This window comes from Hippoglossus stenolepis, chromosome 2 (assembly GCF_022539355.2).
Source record: "Hippoglossus stenolepis isolate QCI-W04-F060 chromosome 2, HSTE1.2, whole genome shotgun sequence".
Classification (NCBI taxonomy): Eukaryota; Metazoa; Chordata; class Actinopteri; order Pleuronectiformes; family Pleuronectidae; genus Hippoglossus; species Hippoglossus stenolepis.
In genome coordinates this window covers 1,285,339-1,299,544 of record NC_061484.1, presented here as the reverse complement: position 1 = coordinate 1,299,544, position 14,206 = coordinate 1,285,339, and the positions used below count along the sequence as shown (strand labels likewise).

The following is a 14,206-nucleotide window of genomic DNA, read 5'->3' as shown; positions in this document are numbered from 1 at the left end:
GTTTTTTATCTGTAAGTTAAAAACAAATTTTAGTAAAAATGGATGTTTACCAGACATTAAGTATGACATAGAATGAAAGAAAAGTAATCAAATAAAGCACTTGCTAAGTACTTAAGGTACTGTTTCACCACTGGTTTAACATCATGTCTTATGACAATTTATGACAATTTATTCTGGTCTGTAGGTGTTTACAATATGCAAAGTTATTTCTCCTTACAAGCAGCACAGAAGAACATTTTTGCATTATTATAGCATTAAATAATTCTTACAAATAAATGATACACACCAATACAGATTTTTCTTTTTACATTTGTTAATTTATTCAATTTATAGTTTTCTAATTCTGCCTGTTGGTTTGTAATCCCTTTATTACAGCTGTATTTCACAGCTCTGTCCTCACGTAACATTGCCTTCATCTAATGTCAAGTAACTCTAATTGTTTCACAGAGTTATACAATTTTGTAACTATACATGACTTTAATGTCAAATCTGCAAGCTTTGGAGGGACAGTATGTAGGTCAGTTTGATCCTTATTTTTCCAACTAATGAAGCTAAATTCAAATCCTACATTTATTCAATCAATCAATATTCGTTTATGTTTTTTATAGCCCGTATTCACATATCAAAAGTTGCCTCATCGGGCTTAGCAATGTGTGACATCCTCTGCCCTTAACCCTCAACAAGAGTGAGGGAAAACGACCTCATAAAATAACCCTTTCAGGAGAGGACAAAAACATAGAAACCCCAGAGAGAACTAGATGTGAAGGATTCCTTTCCCCTTTCAACGGCATTTAAAAAGACAGTGTCTTACATAAATGGAGGAAATTGTGAATGTTTAAAGTATTTATACAAAAGACTGAGATGAAGGGAGCAGTCATGACTATTAGAGGTATTTAATGTAACAAACCAGGAAGAAGATACCACACATTAACCTCTGTAATTTTGACTTAAACTAACTAGTACGGTATTTTATGAACTGAATGAAAAATGTATTGAATAATTAATCAAGCTCAAATGTTGAGAAACATATTGACGCATCACAAAAAGCATTTATCTTTAAATGTCACAATTAACTTTCTGTCAACTGACTGACTCTGCTGTCCTGAGCGTGTGTGTGTTCCCACTGACTACTGTAGCATACATGCTGAGCAGATGTTCCATGTCTCTCTTTGTCTTTGACTTCGTCTCAACATATTATTTCTTCTTGCTGTCTCCCTTTGTCTCTCTCTCCCCACCCCCACCCCCCACACATGCACGTTGGCACAAACCTAGGAAGCAATAACAATCAAATTCCTCCCTCCCTAGTTGTCCCTGACCCAACCACCCCTCCCCTCGCTACGCCCTTCCTACGCTCCACCACCAGCACCTTTTACCCATCCCTCCCCTCATCTCTGTCCATCTAATTTTATGAGTGTCTGGGGAGTTTGTCTGTGTATGTGTTTTATTTTGAGTGTGTGTGTGTGTATTGCATGACGCTATGCGTATGTCTGTGTGACGACATTGTGTGTGTGTGTGTGTGTGCCCGCGTGCATGGGTAACTCTAGCAGAAAATGGCTGCCTGTCACATTAGTGGTTAGATGGGCTAAAAAATCACCTCAGTAATCACATTTAGATGTCAGGTCCGGTCATGTTAACCTCTTTATTTAGAGGCAGGGATGGATTTTAGGATGGTTACAGGGATGGAGGGATTGAAAGAGACCAGATGCTATTGTTATTACATGTATGATTAATTTTACTCTTTCTCCACCCCGTTATATTGTGGGTCCAACTGATCCTTAAAATTGCACGTTTCAAGTCGTGAAATTTCATGTCATACTTGAAGTCAGGGGTGGAGATTGCCATTTTCTCTGTGATAAAATATATTACAGTACACATATTCATTGCTAATTAGCATGTATAATTGTCAATAGAAAGCACTTATTAATGTTGTATTTTGCATGATGATATTCTACAATCACTAAGGTATTAACTAAGATTTTTTCTGGAATTACCTAATTATAGCTCACTAATAGTAAGGATATTGCTATGTTACAGTCTCATACTTTGCTTAGGGTATGAGGTAGATGTAATACCAGATTAGTCATAATAGGCATAAAACAAATCACAATACGTCACATGTTATCAGTGTTAATGGTGGTTATAATCTTTAAAGAACTTTAAACAAAGTGTTTTAAAATCAGAATGTTTCCCATTACAAAGTGAGGTTTTGCTTGTAACTAACTCAGTAGTCATTTGACACATGTGCTCTATAATCTACCTACAAATTCCAAAAGCGTCTGTCTGTCTGTATGTGGAATGTATATCTCACAAACTGTTTGTCAAATTGGCTTCACACTTGGCATGTGTATTATTAATGGCCCCAGGAAGTACAGTGCTGAGTTTGGTGCGATATGGATGCAGAGTACCTTCAAAATAATATGAATTAAATCAACAGGCGACCAGCACTCTGAAGCAGTCGGGGGGGTGGGGCAGTGGGCCTTCAGTCTGTGGATGTCCTCATCAACATCCTTGGATAAACTACTGTAGCACTTGGCTACTGGCCAATAATATCTTACCATGCCTGATCATTTTGATAATCTGATTATTTTTACCATATCAGACTGACACAGATATCCATGGCTACTGCAGGTGCTTATCTCCATCATGGCAGCAACATTAATGGAATTACCTCTGCAATTTGTCTTCAAAGTAAAGGCACAATGTTAGTTTTTGTTGTTTTAATGCTTTCTATCGAGCTGAAGTGCAGAGCTTTGTTTTTGAAAAGTTGTGAACTTGGGTCTAAAGATTGTTTTGATTGCTTAAAAGATCTCTGAAATAGCTGATATGCAGCGTATCAAAAAATACACTAGTTATGTTAAGTTAATCATGTGAACAGTAATAAAGCCAATTCAGAAAAAATATTGAAAGTAAAACTTAATTGCAGATAAACCAGGTAGGATATTTTCTAACTTTACTATCCACCAAAGACTGTGCATATCAAACTCTGCACACAAAGTCCAGAATATAAACCAGCAACGGCAGCTTGGACCTATCAGCACAAGGGACATTGTCAATAACACCAACTGTATATTCATGACAATGTCATCAGCAACTGAGACTCCACCTCATGGTTCTAGGTACTGAGTCAAGCTTCACTGAATAAACAGGTCTTTGTGCAGCAGCTTTAGTGGGACTTCAGGGTTCTGTGGACTGAGTCCTGAAGCTGGTCTTTAATTGCTGCGGCTCAATTACTGCAGGTCACTTCTTCAGTTTCAAAAATGAAGCTGCAACCAGCATTGCTGCAGGCCAAGCAAACAGTCCATTCAAAACAGGCAGTGTCCAGACATTGTGGATACAATAAAAAGTCAGGTGTATAGATACATCTGTAGTCCAAAGTAATGTTTCCTGAGGTCATCCTTTTCACAGCTCCTGTGATACTGAGCAAGGAATAGACCTTGCGCAGGGAACGGGCAGCAAAGCCTCTACATCCCACCTCTATGGGCTCACAGCAAGTTTCCCAGCAACTTCTCCAACACTGCTCCACCAGCTTGTGGTACTTGAGCCACTTGCGCTCATTGGCCTCTTCCATGCGGTCCTTCGAGGAGACTGTCAGCTGTACTATAAGGAGCTCCTTAGAAAAGGCGGATGTTAGCACCGTGTTTGTCCTCATGAGGTTGGTGTAACGTGGTCTGGGAACTTGAGCTACCTGAGCAAGTCCACTGGCAAATGGTGTAGACTGTGGACGTGTTTTCACCTCAGCTCCTAGAAATGAGAGTATCTTTTGACTGTTAACATGTTTGTTTTTGAAACGGCCCACTCCAAGGGCTGTTGGGCAGCTGCTCAGCATGTCAATGTCAATTTTATTTATATAGCACATTTAAAACTTTGTTGACCAAAGTGCTTCATAAGTGTAATGGTACAACAAAACAACAGTAAAACGTACTACATCATGGTCCAAGTAGTAAAAATAAAATTATTATAAAATAATTAAAATAAAATAAAATATAAGATATACGATAAGATAATTAAAATCAGCTGAGATGAAAACGTACTCAACTCGAGGAGAGAGCCAGGGAGAACAGGAGTGTTTTAAGTAGTGATTTGACGTGTGCTAAAGACGGGGCAGATCTAATGTGAAGTGGTAGGTTGTGCCACAAATTTGGGGCGGCTACTGCGAAGGCATGATCCCCTCTGGTTATGAGCCTTGTCTTCGGTGTATCGAGGAGCAGTTGAGTGGCTGATCTCAGCTCCCTAACTGGAGTGTGCGTACTGAGAAGTTCACATAAGTAAGGCGGTGCCAGTCCGTTTAGAGATTTAAAAGTTAGTTAGTTAGTAAGATTTTAAAAGAATGTGCACAAGTGTACCCTTTCCGGGGCAGAGAGGACAGGTTGGATACTCACTCTTGCCCCAGACATGCAGGTTTGCTAGGCTGGGCAGTACGTCGTTGACAACTTGGACCATGAACCTTCCTCTCCAGTGCTCCTTCCCACCTTGTCCATGCCCCCTGCTGCCACATACCCTGCTGCTCACTATCCTGCTGGTCCTCACCTCCTCGACACCAGCCCACACCTCCTCCAGGACTAGATGGCGTCTGTCCTTGCTGTGGGCTTTGTCTTTTGAGGCTGTGGGATGGTTCCCAACCCAGCGCGCCCCGTGGCCACCATGCCTATCAGAGCTTTGAGTCTCAGCCGGCACTCCCCCAGCTCCAGCCCCTCTTGAGCTCCCCACTTCCTGCCTGTTAGCCCCACAATGCCCGCTGGTGCCCCTCTGGAGTAACTGGAGTCTCAGTAAACTAATGCCTCTCTTTTGAGGAGGACCCTGAACTCCTCCTCCAGGCTGCTGATGGGAATGTGCTTGTTAGGACAAATGTTCCTGGATAATGAACGCTTTTAAAGTGTGTTACCCAAAAAGCAGCTTTCCTCTTTCTGGGGCAGCACCAGCAAGCCCCCTGCTCTAATTGTTCTACACACGTATGTTAGATTACATAACACCCTTGAATATCATTCTCAGCATTGTTTTAATTGATAAATCCAATCAAAATCAACTTTACTTTCTTTTTTACTATAAATCTACTTGTACAAGGCATAATATAAATACGGGAACTAGGTGCAAACCGTCAATAAAGGCACAATAAAATACATTATTATATATGGCATCATCCCTGACTCTGACAGACCTATATAGGGTTTATGAAATATGAAGTCTTCCAACATGTAATTTCCCACGTTGCAAGTGTGATCATGTTTATGCAACTCTGACTACTATGCCACGCTGTCTGGTGTAGTTTATTAATAGGGCTATATCATTGAATTCCAATAAGTAATGATGATATATGATGAACTTTAATTCAAATAATTCGGTTCAAACCTAATTGTTGAAGTGCTTTGCAGTGGCTATGCAGAGACAGAAGTGATCTTCTAACAGTATGTGATATGCCATTCTGAATCTATTCATCAATAAAGTATGTTATGTTTGTAATAACTCATAACCTTATTAGACACTATAATGTTCATGCTCATTTTATAAAACCAGGTTTATCGGCCCTGTGTAGAATGTGAAACAGTTCATTCGGAATTGTAATGTGTGTCTTACTGTCTGTAACTGTCCAGTAAATCCTTATTCAGCCTTCAGCATCTGTCAGGACTGAATATGTAATCAGAAAAGAGACCACAATCACAGGGGATGCTGTTGCTTCCCTGTCCCTGTCCCTGTCACTCTATCTGTCACACTTACACACTGACTCTCTCCCTTTCTCTGCTGTCAGTCTCTCCCAGGTCAGGGCAGGGACACTTTTTCTGCCTCCATGCTGTATTCACAGCAGAACAGAGGTGGTCTACTCTTTTCCACGCAGTACTTGTTTTTTAGTATCCCTTTCCTTTCTTTTCTCCTACTCTAAATACACACATGCATACTGGGACAGTTATTTGTATTGATATCTCGACTTCAGCTTTACCTCTGTTGTTTCATCTCTGGTTTTTAACTGGAATTAAAAATATATACCGTAAGTCATGATAGTTTAAGTTATGTGTATTTGTTTATGTAGTTCCTAAATTCCTCAGTTGCACCATTAAGCCAGTGAATTGTTACATTAATTCTTCAGATCATTATTTGTAGTGTTGACGATATTTGTTTATCAGTATTGATTATTTTGTTCCTATTGTAAAGCATTAGTTGCTCCACTCAATATTTAACTACTTGATAGCTGATGTTTACACAAGCATAATACAGTTTAACCTATTGGCCCTTTTCTTAGCCCAGGGCTAATAGCAGTCCTAGACTCTTACCTTAGCATACACAGAGGTTTCACATCATCCAAAAGGGTTTGACATTGATCTTAGCCTAGGGCCAGTCTAGTTCTGCTCTGAGGACACGTTACAGCTCACTCCTGAAAGTCTAACAGTAAAGATTTGTCGAAGTTGCTGCAGTGTGCAAAGCAGTCAAAATAAGCCTCAAGCCAAATTTTGGTCTCCACTTGGTTTAAATAAAGAAACAACTAGGCGGTTGCTATCAGTCAAGCACAGTGGCAGACTGCCTTGTTGCTAGGAGAATTCTGATGAATCTTGCAATTTGCAATTTGTGTATGATTTGTGCTGGTGTGCACACTCTCGCCGCTGTGTAGGAATGAATTGACTACACTAAAGTAAGGCTGTATGCTGTAAAAGGTAACTGCTTACACTGGTGTGCCTGCTGATTGTAATGGGCAGCTATGGGATTGTTAAGATTACCTTGAGCACAAATAGCATTGCTGTTGTTCCCACATAAATCCTGAACAGCTGTATGTTAAATGATCTACCAGCATAGCAGGACTGCAGTCAACGAGCCTTGACAGGAAAGCAGGGGTGCTAACTGACAAATGATGAGCAAATACTGTTTCAGTGCCAGGATCAGCCATGGTGAGGCTGGTTTACTTTGCACCGCTCAGCTTCTTTGTTCCCAGCTCCAACTTTCTGTAATTATCTGTGAGAGGTGATTTTGAAATGACACTGCTCCGATGAATCAAACTGGATAGCACGACATGACCCTGATGAAGTGGGCTTGACGAGACACAGAATCCATCATCTGCAAATTGGTTGCTGTGGAGACTGAACTATGACCTTGTTGAGGTGGAGCTACAACATAATGGAAAAGAAAGGGGCAAAGCCATGCAGCCAATACTGTATCCTGTGTGAACGGTTACTTGTGTTTACTTAGTTGAAAATGCTTATGTGGACAACAAAGAGGCAGCATCTTAACATTAAAACACTACACTGATGAGAATAACAGTGTCTGAAAGAAATGGATGGGTGAATAAAACACATGAAATCGTAAGGCTCTCATATGAGTTCTGAGATTTAAATATTTTATTTACCAATCTTAAAATCATATTAATGCAAAAAGTTAGTACAGCGAATCTTCTTCGTTCTCTAACATACTTCAGTATATATTATAGCTTAGAAACATTACTAAAATCTTGTTGTGTAAAGTTTAAAAATAACATTTTGCAAGACTTTTAACACTGAAGTATCTGAACACTTTGAACACCAGTGCAAAATAATACAACATCTTCTTCTTCTTCTTCTTCTTCTTCTTCTTCTTCTTCTTCTTCTTCTTCTTCTTTGTTCAGTGTATTGGAAGGTGGCAACCAACATCAAGGTGCATTACCACCATCTATTATGTCTTCTTCAAACTTCTTCAGAATGCTCAATTTCCCCCCAATTTTTCTTGTTCATTGTTCGGTTTATTCTTCAAAATGCAACATAATACAAACTTCTGATTTTAATTATCCTTTAATGATCTGCTGTTATTGTGACAGAGAGATGTAATTCAATCCTGTTTAATTCCACCAGTTATGGTGTCCCAGAAACTAAATGTGATGTCATAAATGTGTGCAATATAAATTTATTTCTTTTTACGGTGGAAAAGTGTCTTGAGCAGATAAAACCCAATTAGGCCATGAATGGTATTGGAACATTTATATAGCACAGTTTAGTGTTAACGACCACTCAGAGCAGGTCACATTCACCCAACAGTCATACAGCACTTTGAAACATAGCACTTATCTATCAATCATACATTCATACACTGATGGCATAGGGAATCCGGGGTTCAGTGTCTTACCCAAGGACGTGGGTAGACAAGAGGAGCCAGGAATCAAACCACCCATTCCCGGATTACCCCATTGGGGCATTAGGCCTTACCTAGGGGCATTTTAATTTTGCATGGAGTGAATATTGAGCTTTGTGACTCCAGACTAGTTGAGGCCATTAACATGGTTATGATGGTGGATCCACATTATTATAATATACCTTATTGAGGATTAGTTGCCTCCAGATGACAGGAGGTTAAACAGCCCTGACAATTCAAATACAATTGAAAGATAACTAAAGATTTTTCATTCAGTGTTCAATCCACTATATTGACAATGTGATTACAACAAGCCTGTACGATGACAGCCCAATTAGGTGTTATCAGTTCTATAAGTGCCTAAAAATGTTATAATAAGAATATAAAATTAATAATAATAATTTATAATAATAATAATAATTTATAATAATAATAATAATAATTGATACAATCTAATTCCACACATATCTGCCAGCACAGCTGCAAATACAGAAGATCAACAAACACAAGGATTTGGCCATATAAACACTTTTCCCCACCCTCATTTCAAAGTTAGTGAAGAGAATTGTGACTATAAATACTTCTAAAATAAAAAGATTTGGCTCTTGCATTTATACAATATATCACATACGTATATTTGTAATGACGATCACCTCTCCATGACAAATTTAAAGAATCAATAAAATATCAAATTAATCAATAATCCATTTTAAGAGGGTGTTCACTGTGTTCATTCTATTCCCTGAATGAAACTATTTTTTGAGCTCTGTCAAAAGTCAACTCATGTCTGCATCTCAGTTTAGTTCGCCCCAGTTTCACAGAGCCACACCGTGCTATGTTCAGAGACTCTCTTCTCCATTCGCAGCTTTTGGCAATGACAACCTTTTAACCTCCATCACTCTACAACACAGGTAGACCCCCCCCTCCTTCTTTCTGTCGCTCTTTGTCTCTCCATATTTCACGGTTTCCAGGTGGAGACACTTAGGGACAACTGTGGTGCACTTTGATTGCCCTCACTTTGTGGAAGACGAATGCAGAATTCACAAGTTCAGGGTGGGGTGTGTCAGGGTAGCTAGTGTGACCTCAGAGTGTGAATTATGAATAAGCACTATGCTCTGTAGATTTTCTTCTTCACTCACTCATTTTTAAAAATGCAGACATGTAAGTGTGTGTGTGTGTGTGGAGGGGGGGGGGGGTATTGTTAGTGTATGGGTGTAAATATAAATCTGACTCCCACATGCACTTTAAAGAATGATGTGTCATCTGCAGATCCACGTGTTAACAGTATGAAAAAGCACACTGACTCCGTGGAGCTTGTTTATCAGTTATTATTCAGTTAGGTACAGGATATCAGACACCTCGGGTTCATGTCCTGCTTCTCATGCATGGTTAAATTATTGTTACTGAAACTCACTAATAATAGAGACATCTGTTGTTCTGTTAACAATCCAAATTCTCATTATGATTTCACTGCAAGGGAATTTTATAAGCCCAGCTTCTTTTAACAGTTGAACTAACTGACAGTCAAAGGTTTATCCATATATGATGTACATGGTAAAAGGCCAGATTTTACATATAATACATTTATATTCACAGCTCTAATCATACATCAGCAGAGCAGTCATGCCAATCTGAAAGAAAGTGTTTTTCTGAAAAACATTTGTCTTTTCCACTGGTGTTTCCTTTGAAACTCAACACTTTTCACATGTGGTGTGGTTGAGTGATGATGACAGTTACGGTCAAAACATTATGTGTGAACTACTTTTTGTCCTTTGAGTGCTTCTCTTGCTGTAAACATCATCTTTCAAGTGAGGTAGTGTCGCTTAACAGCGCAAAAACTGACACTTCAGTAGAATCAATTTAAAACAATTGTACAAATCGAATAGTATTTATTTTACAAAGTGAATGTATGTCCACCCCCCACATATAATAGCATGGCCTTTATTGGTAAGCAGCCTTATTTGTTTGTACTAGTCATTTGTGAATTAAAACAATACAATTTTAATAGGTTATACTATCTCAGTCTCAGTAGAATATATATTTCTGTTTGAACCAAAGCAGAGGCTTTTTTGCCCTGGACCACTGATGTTCATCTCTTATCAGCAGGTTTCAAGTGATTGCCGTAGTTGTCAAGCAACACACTATCATCATGTGTTACTCCAGTCCTGAAAAACATAGCAAATCTACTTTAAAGCCAGAGGTGTTTGTTTCTCAATAATTATGTGTCAAAAGGCTGCTCTCCTCTTTTGTGTCTTTGGGGTAAAATCTTCCTTCCTGTGGTTGCTGTGTTCAATTTCTATGATCTGAGGCCTCATTTATAACCGTTGCGTATGGGTGGTTTGAGAAAGATTCATACACCTTCTCACTAAATAGTTGGGATCTAAAAAAGCAACATGATGGGAAAAAGCATCAATACTACAAATGTAGTATTGTTTGATAAAATCACACACATCAGTTGAAAAAACTCTTCAACTGATGTGTGTGATGATGTGATCGGAAATAAAAAATATAATACTGTAAGTCCTCATCAAGACCAGGGTAAGTGGTGCCTTTAAGGACATTGATCCAATATGCCTCTCTTTGTTTGAGGCATTTGATTTTGGCCCCGCCCCTGGCATCAGAGGTGATTCAATACCTGACACTCTTAAAGTTTTATTGCTCCCATGTTGTTGTTTTTTTTGTAGTGCTTGGCCATAGGATAATTCAGAATACCTGTACAGAGGGCATACCTATGTCCGGTGACTCTTTCCCTCAGCCTCCTTTTAGTGAGGTTTACATATAAACAACCACAAGTACATTCAAGCCAGTACACAACATATGATACTGGTGATACCCTCTTTTTCTGAAGGGTGTTTTGTTTATTTTGTTCACTGTGTCATGCCCCGACAGGCCAAGGAAAAAAACTTAAATGTGGGAGGACCTTGTCTCTTCCATTTTCTATAATATATTTATTGTGTAATGCCCCCAGAGGCCAGTTAAAATACTGTATGTTTTCACCCTGCACACCTGTAGTGTCAGTACACCCTGATGAAGGCATAAGCCGATACGAGTTGGTGTATTTTAATACTACAAGCCCATTGAAATAAAGGTCTTTTGCATATTTCAAACCACTTTGACTGTCTGGACCTGGATTCTTCATGCCAATATTTTTGAAAGTTTTATTTAAAAAAAGTATTCACCACTCTGGTTTCTGGCTACCATCTGTTGAATAAGGTGGCAGGTGTGTGTTTGATCTGATTAACACTGCCTCAAGTCCCTTTTAACATAAATAACATAAATTATTATATTATATAATCCCAGAATGGTAGAATGTATTATATTGTATATATATATATATATAGAAAAGTTGTGCTTCTTCTTGCTTGATACAATGATTCACCAGAAAAAAAACAATGATCATCAGTGTTATTATAAACAATCATAAGGTACTTTGCATTTGTCATTTATGGATGATTGTGGGCGTACATTGAATGTGGGCCTCCACCCTTCAGGTGTGTGTGCACTTGTGCAGACAGTTGAATAAATCCGATTTTATTTTTTCTTTTGTTTTTTTTGCATGCACCATTTTTGGCTTTTGTGAGCATTTACACTTTTAATTTGAACCCTACACACTCTGATATAAAGGAGCCTGTGGTCCTGTCGTGTCAAGTGTACACAAATAAGCGTTGGACAGGACAGAGACTTTTCTTCTTTTTTTCTTCTATATCACTATACTTCCTGGTGTAGTGTTATACTCTCTGTATCCACAAGAATGTGGGGGTGTGGAGATGTCCACATACTCAAAGATTTGATGTGTCTGTATCCCCGTGCGTGGGCACTATGCAGCAAGAGCACAAACCGGGTGGATTCCAAGTGGACAACAATTTTTTATTAAAACAACTATGTGCAAGCGTGGCGTCTGCAGCTGTCAAGTGTAATTGAGGCTGACTGTGTAATTTATAACTTATGTGCATTTTCAAACAACTTTCTCATTACACACCCTCCAGGCACAAGTCTCTGTTGTTTGTAGATATATTTATTTCAACACTCAACACTGTCTCTTATTCCACTTTCAGGTACTCAAATGAAATAGCCAAATTCAAGCATCTCCTGTGGTGGTTATTTCTGGTAAGTGCTCTTTCTATTTCTAAACTCTTCATAATGGGATCTAACTACAAGCATCACCTTTATAATAGGGTTAGGGTTATGGTCTATCCACCTCTTCCAGAAATCTCTGTCGGCCTGTCTGTCTGTTTGTGGAACACACATCTTGAGAACCGTTTATCTTATCACTTTCATGCCTGGCGTGTGTATTGCTATGTGATTTTTGATGTTTGCAGAACAATGCAATTTGGTTTCTTATTATTTGAAAATATAGACAATGATTGTAGTTGTTGAGGTATTATTCATAAGCAGTTGTTGAAACCCCCTCTAAATGAACATACAGTAAGTAAAACATATATTCTTTTGATCTTTGGGGTATATTACACCTGTTCTCTTGACTAAACAAACGTACAAATAACTGATGAAAAGTACAATTTTATTCCATGTTTCCCATTAGAAAAATAACGATAATTGATTTCCTCAAAGGGGGACATTGATTCAAACTTCAATATCTTATTGGGCTGGTTTTAGTTGTTCATCCACATGGTAAAAGTAATAATGTTTTATTTGAGTCTGGGCCCCAGTGAAAGACGAAATTCTTACATTTGAGCTTGCATAGGTGGATAAAGTTAAAGAATCTCTTGAAGTAAAAAAGTTTCAATGAAAAAAGAAGTAGAAACCAGTGGTCCCTCAGATATGGTCTGCTGCTTTTCTACATCCCTGTCTTCACAAACACAGAACACTGTGGTTTCCCAGCCTGTGTATCCTCAGTGCATTTGTGTGTGTGTGTGCACACACAGTGACTGAGAGTAGTGGGTCTTCAGAGGCAGTTCTGTACCCAAGGCTCATTTTAATATATGTAAAAGCTATGGCTCACTGGAGAGTCTGTACAATGGACTGATCGGCCTCAGGGATGTGTCAGAGACCAGTGTGCGTGTGCGTCTGAGATGAGGGAGACAGTGGCCGAGGTTTGGACACGCGTCAACGGTCCTTCTGCACACTGCAATCACAGCCACTGACACTTAACACACACACACACACACACACACACACACACACACACACACACACACACACACACACACACACACCAGTAGGCCCTTAGGTCAGTCACATTTGCATATGTCTGTCCACTACAGCTTAGCCCTGCAGTTTCACTCAATGCTGAAAACTCCAGAGCAGTCATTCTCTACTTCCTAAAATGTGTTGCTCAGGGGACTCTGAGCAGCGCATGTACCTTTTTTAATCTGAACAATGTGATCACTCTTTTTTGACCAATTACGGTCAAGCCAGAACGCTGCAACAGGGTTTCAAGCTATCAAGTTGTAACAAGCAAATTTTGACTTATTGACATGGGTCATATGGAATGATTTCCGGATAAATTGTTTTGAATTGTTATGGTAATTGAGTCAATGTTATTGTGTGATACTAACAGACTCACAAAAGGCCTATTTAGTTGGAACAGCAGCCTTTTCATACAATATTCTGTTGGGAGTTAAAGAGAAACACTTTTACTTTTACAATGATTTATTAATGGGTTAAATACATCAAATGACGCCTGTGTTACTCAGGTGGTTTCTTGTCAATAAGTTGTGTCGTGAATCAGTGGTGGCTGGAGAAAGAATGATTGGGGGTGGTGCAGTTTTTATTGGGGGGGTCAAACAAACTGAACCACACTTTCAGAGATGTTTAGGTCTCGCACCCATGTTGTTGTCCACAGTACCTTCGTGCCTACACCTTGAAACATCGAACAGGTGAAGCAATACAATGCATTACTTACATCACTTCCAGTTAGTCAACTCTGTTTCTCATAAAAAGAGCGGGAGAAGCAACAGGTGTAAGCTCGTCCTCATCACTTGCTGCTGAATCTGTAAATCGGGTCCAGACCGAGCTCCTTTATCCTCTTATTTTCCTGTAGGGGTGTTTTTGTAAAGGAATCACAGGATTTGCCACAGTTCCCCTGAAGCCGGTCAGCTGACTCAGTGATAGCGCATGTAGCTGAGAAGCGTCACAGGAACAAGGGTGTCCATGTTGAATCAAT

At 39.2% G+C, this 14,206-nt stretch overlaps 1 pseudogene; it reads right to left on the bottom strand.

Moving 5' to 3' along the window:
• LOC118117054 overlaps nt 1-14,206 on the bottom strand; it is a 139,356-nt pseudogene that overhangs the window by 85,134 nt on the left and 40,016 nt on the right.